The sequence below is a fragment of the Ambystoma mexicanum genome, chromosome 7p (genome assembly GCF_040938575.1).
Source record: "Ambystoma mexicanum isolate Mex_15411 chromosome 7p, UKY_AmexF1_1, whole genome shotgun sequence".
NCBI classification, from domain to species: Eukaryota; Metazoa; Chordata; class Amphibia; order Caudata; family Ambystomatidae; genus Ambystoma; species Ambystoma mexicanum.
In genome coordinates, this window is record NC_090939.1 from 262,793,315 (window position 1) to 262,805,165 (window position 11,851).

Here is an 11,851-nt window from a genome sequence, read left to right on the forward strand (position 1 = left end):
GCAGGTGCTAATTGTTGGCAGATTCAATAGGAATACATCAGTTTTACACCTACATGAAAATGTCATCCAATTGGGAAACAAAGTGCTCACACACAGCAGAGGAGGAAAGCACAGCAGAGAGGTTAACTCCGCAGCATGCACCTCCTCCACCTGCTGTGAAAACAAAAATGGGATGCAGTGGAAAATAAAGGTGTAAAAGCAATATACCTTGCTTTTATGCCAACGTTTTCCGCACAACCCTATTGAAAATGACCCCTGCCAGTGTCTGGAATACAGTCCTCAGTAGGCTCTGCTCTCCATGTACTCCTGTTACTCGGGGGTTTCCAGTCTTGTGGTTTCTGACTTTCTTTCTCGAAATCCCCCTTCTGATCTGCCCCAGCGTTTGGTTCTCTCCCCGGACATGCTGCTCGCTCCTTCTGCATCTAGGATAGTAGCCTGGTCTGTGTCACTGCCTGTATGGCTACACGACTTTTGATAGTATAGCTGATTATCCTGATTGACCAATTTATATATTAAGCAGGTTGTCCCCATATTCTCTGTAATCCTAGTCCCTGATTGCTTATTCCCCCTTTTAAGTTAAGTCTCCCCAGCTCTAGCCTTTGATTCGCTTAGAGGATTTCTCCTTGCTGCTTCTGGTTATCCATTGCGCCAGCAGGAGGATTTACATGACTTTCACCCATTCTCATGTGAACTCGAGGTTCTGTTTCTGCTCCCTCTCAAGCTATCAAAAGCGGTGTTGCACCACCTGAATAAAGTCTTGCATGTGTGTTGACTATCTCCTGCATCGCAGAGGGTCACTGAGACCCTGAATGAAGTGAAGGGGCCTCATTTCGACCCTGGCGGAACGGGTTAAACGGCGCCGTAAAAGGTGACGGCACCGTTCAACCCGTACCGCCACATTACGAGGTCCCCTCGCGGGACACGGTAAGCACGCCTGGGAAAACCAGGCGTGCTTACCGGGTCCCGCGAGGGGACGAGGGAGCAAACAACGGGCCATCTCGTTATGGCCCGTTGTTTGCTCCCTCTCCCATTCCCATTCAGCCCAATGGGGGCTGAAATGGGAATGGGGGAAGGACCGTGTCCGGGTCCTTGAGGAAGGAATTACCGGGCCATCCGAACTCGGAACGGCCCGGTAAGTCCTCATTCCGAGGACCCAGACACGGAGGCGATTTCGGCGGCAGCCATGCCGCCAATAGCAGCATGGCTACCAGCCGAACTCGTAATGAGGGCCAATATGTCGACTGAAATCGTGTAGAACGTGAGAATTTGGCCACCAGTACCTGACAGAGGCGGCAGAATAAAGGGGGGTACTGTGCCAGAGGAATGGATAAGTTGACTGTCAGTGTTCCTGGATAGAAAGGGAGCTGTGGGAAAGATAGAGCGTCCTCCTTTTAGGGAAGCCTGTACTGGGGTTACGTGGCTCTGGAGCTTAGCCCATTTCCCATCTGGCTACCAAACAGGGGTTGTGCATTACTCTGCCCAGGCTTGATAGACCACAATGACCTGAGTCACATGAAGAGAATATGGGGATTCCTCCAGGCTGCACATAGCATAGGGTGAAACACTAGAGCGGGACAACGTGACCTCATCACAGGACAGGTATGCACAATGTCCCGTGCTGTTTACATGCTAGGGCAGCGTGAGGACTTGACTGAGGGAAGCAGTAGATGCTCAGAGTAATGCAGTTCAAGACTGTCAAGGTTGGACTCTGGGGTTAGTACCTCACAAGTAAATCAGAGAGCATTAAAAGCAGAATCTCAGACACAGTCAGGCCGCTTATCAACTAAGTGTGTGTTAACACAACACTGGTAGATAACATGTTGCATACAATGAGAAAGACAATGCTCTAAGCTGCAAGTCTCTGTGACCCATGGACGAAAAGCTATTGAAATGTGCAATATTAAAGTCTGTTGAAGAACGGTGGAATATAGTTACAGGGGTGGTTAATGGGGGTCTTGCTTACATCAAAGTCAAATCATTTATCATACCGTGAAGCTGCAACCATTGCATCTACTTCACTTATTAGACGCCTTGATATCCCGAAACTTGGGTACCAAGGTAATGCACTATTGGACGTAGTGAAGTCAATCTTTTCCAATGCACATGTACTTTTGGAGACAAGCTGTGATGGTAATCTAACTTCTGTGTGAAGGCACAGGATTCAGGTCAAAGTAGGCATGGGGGAGGCTGGCCTACAGGAGGTGGATGTTCTAGTGAGTCAGGGAAATGATCGACATTCAGCAGAATTATGGGTCCAAAATCTCCTCTGAGAGACTCAACTCAGGTGGCAAACCCCAGAAAGGAAAGCCAGGCTCCTGTTGCAGAGGGGTTTCAGCTACCTAGGTTGGTGGTTATTAATCCCGGACGAATTCCCTGATTCAAAGGTTTGAGGACTCATGAATATTTTCAGGTGATGTTTGATGGATAGGACAAGCCTCTCCCAAAGCATCACTCTGCGCCCTTTCTCCTCACTGCTTCCCATGGATCACACTCACCACATCCCAAGAAGTGTTAAACGATGTCTTCTGCTTGCAAGAGCACTGCCAATAGAAAGAAATGTGACAGGCCCGACTGCTTCAACGCAATGGCCCAAGGTGGCCTGAAAGACTGCAGTAGGTCAGCAAGGGTATTTTATAGGGCTTTGTGGGGATGGAGAAACCTGCACTGTCTTGCAGAGCCCTAAATGATGACCCTTGGGTGAACCATAAACGTTATTGGACAAACCCCTAGGGAAGTTTGAAAGTTCACAGGACCTCGACTCACCCAATATTCAGGTGGTTCGAGTGATCACCAAATTAGTCCAATGTGTACTAGTGATTAGTCCGGGACAGGTTCCTGGAGTGTGGCAAATTATACCCCAAACAGTCTAAAGGTGTTGGGGTTTCTCTGAACCAGAGGCTGTGGATGCTTTTGGGATTGAGTTTAACTCAGGGGTCTTGGTGTCCTAAGCAGGCAAAACACAGGTGCAATAAGTGGTTGGTTCTAGTAGCAAGTTGGAAACAACGTTACTGTAGGCTACAGGAGATCTGTGAAGGCTCTAGATTGGTGGGGGTGACTTTTATGCATCTTCTCAGTTGATCAGTGGGCCAACCACATCTCACAGAAGTGGCGATTTGGGTGAACAGGGCAAAAAAGGAAACCCACATGCCTTCAGGATTGCTTGTGGGCAATGGAGAGGGATGGTAATTGGGCCAGTCTGAATTTATTTACTTGTAGGTATCCACTGAAGGGTCAAGTGACTAACCAGTGCAAGGTGGGCTAGCAGTTGAACAAAAGGTGTCACAGCTGGCACAGCGGTGCAAAACGTCTGACTTTGTATTTTTATTTATTGAGGGACAGGGGTGTCATTTCAAACATAAATGACTTACAAAGTAGGCAATGACAGAAAGTGGAGGATGTCCTAGGGAAGGATGCCTTTATAACAAAGACAGAGTTGATGGACTGAATGACGTCAACTGGGTGATTATGGGCTGAAAGGGGGAACATACACCACAACAAGGACCACAGGAACCAAAGAACACTATATTTTACATAGAGAGCCTATGTTAAATATACTGTCCAAAATTCAACCTGCGGCTAAACTGTACATACTTACAATTAACATAGAGTAGTCCTCGGGCCATGGGTCTGCAACCTTGGCTCTTAGATATTTTGGACTACAAATCCCATGACTTCCCCCCATTGACCATGATAGCTGGGGTTGATAGATGTAGTACAAAACATCTGGAGACCCGAAGGTTGCAGACACCTGTAGGGGCGATTAAGATGAAATAGGAAGGTGGGGATAGAGTGCCTCCTTCTTTTGCTAGAAGGTGGAGTTTTAGTTCCACTGAAGAGATGGATCTGATGGCCAGGTGAGCATTTCAGTCGAGAGGGAGCAGTAGGGAAAAAGAGAGAAAGTGGGAATGGATGGGGGGGGGGAGGGTTGGGGACTTAAAGGTTGGAGAGAGAGGAGAAGCAGAGGGTTTGAGAGAAAATTAGATGCAGTCAGCCAGCCAGTGGGTGCAAGGCTGTGAATAGATTAATAATAATTTTTATAGTTGTTCTTTAACAGCATGCTGGATCAGGATTCGAACCTGTGTTGCGCTGTGTTGTCTTGCTTCCAAGACAAACACGTTGCCCCTGAGCTATCCTTCCTCACCAATACAGTCATGAAACAGAAATTTAAAGAGAGAGTGATTTTGCATGAAAGGTCATCCAGCTTGGTGTCGATGGGCAGAGGCGGGGGAGGATCTCGGGAAGTTGAGAACTGTGAGTATTGCAAAGTGACATTTTGTTTAGGTGAGTAAAAGAGTAGAGGGGTAGACCAGGAGTAGAGGCGTGATTGTAGGGGTGAAGGGAGGATGGTGAAGACGATCTGGCTGTTATTTAATATGTGTCAATGAGAAAACCTTGCCCAGGCACACAAGAACACTTTCTGGCTACTGCCCCTTACGGCCCAGAATGTCAAGGTGCAGGACGGTCCATAGTAGGATGTGGGACACCAACCCTTGCAGCTCTTGCAGCGATGGCATTTGTAGAATAGTGCATGTCTAGGGCTATAAAGGGACTCCCCTAAGGCCCATAAGACTCATGGAAGTGGCAAGGCGCAGGGATAGAAGTGACCAACACCCCTCTCCCTGCTTCCCGATTCTATGTGCAATTCTATGAAGCAAGGCCTCTCACATTCTCTGCAGTGTACATTGCTCATCGTTTTTTGGTGATACCTACCCCAAATCGAGCTATCAGAGGCAACAGCTAAAGTGACACATTCATAATGTCCTTAATGCAACTCAAGAGTTCCACCCAATATCTTTGGGTTGTAAGGCAGTCCTACCACATATGATAGTAGGTTCGCCATAGCCTCTTTGGCATACCAGGAAAGTGCCCTACAACATCTTAGAGAGCCGAGTCGGATTAATGTGCCATCTACATTGGCATCTGAAACTAAGCAACATAGACTGAATGGATGACCTCCCATGAAAAATTATACTGCAGATTTTATACATAACTCACCAGGAAGCTCTCTCCCTAAATTTCATACCCAGGACTTAGTCAAGTTAACTTTCACTCCCAGACTACTCGTTAGGATTGCCCTTGCATATCAACCCTTTCCTCATCTGGGGTGTTTTTCAAATGTGTTGTCGTGAAAAACAGATGCAGGATACGAATCTCATGTGAGGTTAGTTTGCTAAATCCTTAATAGGAGCACTGCACGAAGCAGAATGTATAACATTCTCAGTACATGACTTCAATGCAACAAACAGAAGATTCTATGACCCGACTAAGGAGAGTTTCAGCCTTTCCAATCAGTACAATGGTCCTGCATGAGAAGCCATTCAAACCAGATCCCGTCTGCAGTTTTCGAGCGATAACTAACACAGATGTACACCTTTATAAAATTAAGACTCACAAAAGTCTATCAGCATTCGTTTGAAGTAACATCTGTGAAACATGGATATATATTTTGAGGTGTAAGCATATTTCTAAATAACATTTGTTAGCCAGCAGGATACATATGTATGAGCAACCCTAGCATAGTTTGCCTGGTTTAATCTCTACATTATGACTGCAAGCATGCATTTCATATAAAGTGAGTCTCTCTAAGCCACACAAGGCTTAGTACTGAATATAGACCCATAGCCTTTCTTAAATCAGTATAGTTCTTCCTCTTAATTTTGACTTCACTAACAATTACATTTCCCATCAACATTTCAGACAGTAGGATCAAGTTCCTGTACTGTCACCAAAGGCTATGATAACCTGAATACAGAGGGGCAAGACCCTTGAAGACACTGTTGACCCACAAGATCTTGACCTGGCTGGGCAAGGAAGCTAGCAGAAACTTTGATGACTATCCCAAGGATGTAGTTCACATTTTTTAACCATAAAATTGACATTTAGCTAATTCTTCCACATTCTGATTTAAAATGCTTGTTTTCATTACTTTGGCGGCAGAGATACATTACAAAGATGCACTGCCTTGGAAACAAGCAGCAAACAGGTTTCAGATGCCTTCACCTTGAGACAGTAAACTGCGAACGTAGCCAATGTTTCCAAATTCTAATTTATTTGACTGTTTCAATATTTTGGGGGGTGAAGCAAACCATCTTTACCAATTTTCTCAAAATATATTTTTGACCCATGGCTGTAGATCACTTTGAGGTTGTTCTTAGTTAGCTGGCTTTAGAAGCCATGGACATTTTAACAGAGTTTTAAGGCCTCTCCACCAAATGGGTTATAACCTCGCCTGTTCCCTGTCTTGCCACTCCACAGCATCACAATTTAGATTTTACAGGGCCACAATGGGTGCATACACATTACTGGTTGATTGTTGATAGTTTTAATATTTTAGAAGATTAGAATGCTGCATTATTACTAATATTAGAAAATAGGTATTGCTTGACTATTCTATTTTTAATGCTCATATACTATCGCCACAAGAGAATAAATGCACATAAGTGCTAAATAAAAGAGTGAGAGCATTATTAACGTGATTCAATTTATGAGTATAAAAGACACTATATTGCAAGTGTAAACCCTTGTTGGTTTAGTCATAAAACTGCGTAGGGAAAATACTTAAGAGCATCTAATCCTTATCTTACACACAGGGATAATAAGCACTGATACGTAGATACACCGAGAAGGTAGACCCACAACAATATTGCTGCCCAATATTAAGCCTGTCAAGTGCTCTGTGCTAGTCATTTCTCTTGCACTAAAGCACAGAGACCCAACTTTCTTGATAGCCTTGCTACAGGTACATTACTGCTCTCTACCGCAAAGCCAGCCACGGCCCCAGATGGGCATTTAGACCAGCTTTGGGGTGGAGGTTAGGCTCTGGCATGCAGGGTAGGATGTAAATCATGCCAAAGATAAATGAGATGAATGAGAAGTTGGCGATGAGGAGTGACCTGTGGCTAGTGGGCAACAGTGTCATCCCTAAGCAAGGGGCTACATACTTCTGCTGGTAGTGTGTTATAAGGTATTTCCATTGGCCCTGATAGATGTCCAACCGAGTAAGACTATGCCAGACCCATACCATAAGCAAACTGGTGGGTGGGTGGGGGGGGGGAAATGTGTGTAGAAGACTCAAAGAGCGAATACACTGTTATAGCATTGATCTATATTGCCAAGAAATGGACAGGGGGGCTACATCAATAGGAAAGAGACTGCCAAGAAGCCGGTTAAGCAGTATATCGCTGAGACTGTACATTGGAAGCAAGGAAAATACAGGGAACTAAAACCCTGAAACAGTACCCATAATAGGGAACCCTGAGAGATGGTTACTTCCCTTGCTAAGCTGTGGGCATACAGCGAGATGGCCAATCCTGAAACCTGTATCATAGTGGCATTATAGTTTATAATTTAATTCCCACAAAACATTTACCCCATCCCTTTACTGTTTGTAGACTAGAGCCAGGGGTGTTGGCTAAGTTCTATATGCAGAAACTGGTCAATAAACTAGAGTTCCGAGGGAGACTAGTGTCCCTATTGGATTAGGAACCTTGACACTTTAAGATTCAGAGGAGCTAGGAACAACAGAGGGGCTCTGGGAAATCCCTTACATACCATCTTCACAGAGGTCTTCGCAAAATTGGTGGGCCTCCCTGGTCCCCTTATTCTACCTGAGCCTCAAATGAAAGCTATTCAATGTGACTTTGTCAGACCTCTCACCTTGTTCACTAAAACTGGCTGTGTATTGTGGATTTTGTGTCCCAGCATGCAACAATGATCTCTCGCAATGTTCTTTTGATTTGGTTTTTCTTTTTACGACTGTGTCCCAGCAAACAACACATACTCTCTCACTATATTTGTAAAATATAACTCAGCTCTTTAGACGTTGGTTTCCGCATACAAAAACTGGTTTATGGACATCATTCCCCAGCTTGGCAACAATATGTTCTCCCCATCTCTCACAGCCTTGCACATTTGGATTGGGGCTTGGACTTCATTCCCAATCATGCATCCAGTGTGTTACCACCTTTTCTTACTGTGTTGCTTCGTCAAACTGAGTACTGGTGTCAGGGGTCAGACTAGGTACACTGCTCCCTCTGTGATGGTAGGGAGCCAGGTGGCCACAGAAGCAGCAGAAGGACCAGAAAGGCACCACCAGGGCTGGCAAAGTGCCATGTGTGCTGCACCCACAGGTGCAGACAGCATCAAGCCACAGCCCGGCCGACGGAGCGCACTGCAAGATGAGGATTGCTTTCGGATTACTAGTCACAGTAATGCCATGCACCTGAACTATGGGTGCGGTGGCCATCTTGAAGGACATGCCCCAAAGGGCTGTGCATGCTCACAACTGACATTGATGTGCCGCTTGCATTTGAGACGTGACCCAGAGCGTTCACAGAACCAGGGAGCTTTGTACCGTTGGGCGCATGTGTGTGGCATTGTCCCAGATGATCTGATCTCATGCCCCTACAAACCTTGAGATAAGTATTGGGGGGAAAACTATACCACGTACTAAAGGCCGATATGAGGAGAAAGCCCCACCCTTTTATTTTGTTTGTTATGAGAGATATGGGAAAGCACTTCCTGTGGAGGACCTCACCCGTTTACTTTGTTTATTGTGTGGAGCTGTATATGTGTGGGTAAGAACCTACCTGACCCTTGTTCTGTTTCTTGCAGACCCGCAGCCCACTGTTGGACACACATGCCAAGGACTCATAAGACTTGTGGACTCTGGATAAAGCTAAGTGCCTTATGTTTAATTGTTCCTGTTGATCAGGGGCTAACCACTCTTGTAGTGAATTCCATGTTGTGTTCTTGTATGCTTAGAAAGGGCCAACTACTAACTAAATGTATGAGGTTACTGCAATTGTAAAGTAAGCACACACATGATGTATAATGCCATTGTGTGAGAGGGTGTGAGCACGGGAACAGGGAATGAGTGTGATATGAGAATAGTGTCTACATCTGTAGCATCACTATGCTATGGAAGCAAGGAGCATTACCTTACCCTAACTATCCTTTACGCATCCATTCACTGCTCCCTAATCCTCTTCTATCCGGTTACCCTAATTCCCCTACCTATCCAACCAATGTACTCTAACCCTCTTTCCCCAAGTGGTTGCAGAGGCTCATGTACACTCCAGCACAAGTCCCAAACCCCCTGAGGGGAGGTGGGCGTGTGGGTTACTCCTGTGCAAGGGATCTACAGTTGCCTTCAGTTGTGACCACGGACTATGTTCCACGCAATTCACATCATGCACTAGTTCCTTCTCTGGGTTTGCTAGAGTCACTATCTGTAACCCCTGTCTGGATCTTGTCCACCCTCTACCTTTCCTTCTCCTGTCTTTTTGTATGCAGTCAACACTTCAGTGTCTGTATCTTGGCGTTCTCATCTCCTCTCCTCCACTTGCTTTGCTCGTTCGCTGACATGCCTACAGTGTCAGAGCTGTTTGCTGAGTTCGCATCTTCTCCTCTACTCCTCTCAACATCAGCTCCCAGCTTAATCTCCTGCTCTCCTGGTCAGCAGCTTAATTTTGCTTAGGCCTTTTCTGCATTCTAAGCTACAACTCGGCTAGTTTCCGGCATCTTGTCAGGGTTTCCTTTGAATTCCACATGCTCCTTGCAGACAGTTCATGAGCTGGTGGCTCTCTTCCTCCTTCGACTCAGTCTGCACCAGCCAATACCTCTATATGCTCTCGTCTCTTTGAGTGTTCGTTTTTGAAAGGCCTTCAGACCCTCTGTCTGGGTCACATGACCATAATCATGGAAGATAAACTCAAACCAGTTCCCCAGGTTTGTGGATTCACCACAATATTTTACATGATCAGTACAGCACAAAGGATTTGCAACCATTCATTTTTATATAGATCTCTTGCTAACTGTGATTTCTGTTTTGCAGCCTGCTATTAGAAACATGTATCCTCCTATAGGTGAACACAGAGCCATGCACGTTGATACCCTACCAACAAGCCCACTGCAGAGCAGACATTCCAATGGCCAGTAGCACACCCAAAAAAAACCACCCAATTTAAAAAACAAATGACTGCCAAGAGCCATGTTCCATGGGCTGGATACATGTAATTCTCCCAAAAGAAAATTGGGAGGATTTTCGTTCAAAATCCACACGGCTTGTTAATTTAGTTGCTTTCGGATGAAAGCGAATTGTTTCTTCAAAACAATAATTATTTTATGACACAAATGAATACATTCTTTATAAAAAAAAATCAATCAGTATGCAAAAGAAATAGATTTGTTAAAAATGTGATTCTTCATAAATCAAATAGATACTTTATATAAACAATTTTTCACAAATGTAATCTCGTTTTAATTTTTTTATTAGCATAAATATGACCCTTATAAAATGGTCTGATAAGCATATACAAATTATCCATCACATCAGCACAAAAAAACATTAAAAAACATAATATATGTAAAATCACTTCACTACCATATATACAAATCCTCAATTATCTTAAAAATCATATAATTCATTTTACAATGCAGTACATCAAATTAAAATCATTACCTTGAAGTAAGTTATCCCACAAAGTTTTCATACAATAACATCCTATCTTGTTATCATATTTACAGAGGTATTGTTGCCTGAACTTCTCTAAGCTCTTACATTCCATTAAAAGGCGTGCTATAGTTTCTAACTTCAGCTCACCACAAATACGTCAAAACCTATTTTGCCTTGGAATGCCAATCCAACCTCCCATGACTTCCATTGTCAGCATGATATTAAATGTAATGGCCATGTATCTCCGTATTGTATAACTGTGTGGGTAAGCTCTAAGATGCGTAGGCATCACACTTTGACCCAAATAACTTTCTAAAAACTGTCCACTATTGGTTTGCTGGCTAAATCTACTATATTTTGCTCTCTACCCCGAAGCCGCAGAACCTTTTTCACAGCTGTTTTATAGTTACAATTCAAATTTATTGTCCCAAAATCCATGCTTTTATTACAAATTGCCATACTTCTTAAGCAACCAACTATAAATCGCATTTACTAATAACTTTCACCTCCAATTTCTGCAATTTCTGCAGATATTACCTCTACTCCATATGACATTAATGACCTGATCCTAGCTGTATACACAGTTAAAACAGAATGGATAGAATGTCCCCCATGATTTCATGCAAAGGCATTAACACCTAGATATTCATATTCTTTTACTGTTTCAATTTTATCCCCATTAATCTGCCATACAGTTTTCCTACTTTTCTTCCTCTTCCCACGCAAGTTGAATACCATGGTTTTCGTTTTAGAGGTGTTAATGACGTTTTTAATAGAAAATAAAGAAACCTTTTACAAAAACAAATCAATTTTCTTTTTTTTTAATAAACTCTTTTTTATTGGTTTCATTGCACAATACAGGTGAGTAACGATTTTTGCATACATTTTGTTTATACAGTACAATTGTTCTTGATGCTGAAAATCTTGAGGCGTTCTGGAGTTATGTTTCCCCGTCCCTGAAAGTGAACTCACCCTAAAACCCCCGTTACTGGGTTCAACTTCCCCCCTCCCCTCTGCCCATAAGTATGTGTATGCTCGGTTGGGAGCAATGTCGATTTTATTTGTTGCTGGGTGCGCTAGCATTCACGTTCGTCCACTGCTCTCCCTTCCTTGGTCTGTAGATCGACTGCACTAAGTGGGTCCAATCGCTCTGCCCGCATGCCCCTTGGTTGCCTTATATGTATGGATCGACTATTTCCCCAAATCTGATCCCTCGTGTGAGGTTATGTGCCGACTGCCTTGTGAAGGCTGCCTTTTCTGATTGACATGTTTTGGAGAGGTTTGTCTCGTTCTGAATCTGAAGGTGGGGGTTTGGCCTTCCAGTGGATGACTAGGAGTTTTCGTGCTGTGAACAGAATGAGGTGGATGAGTTTGCGGGTTAGTGTATCTGTGTGC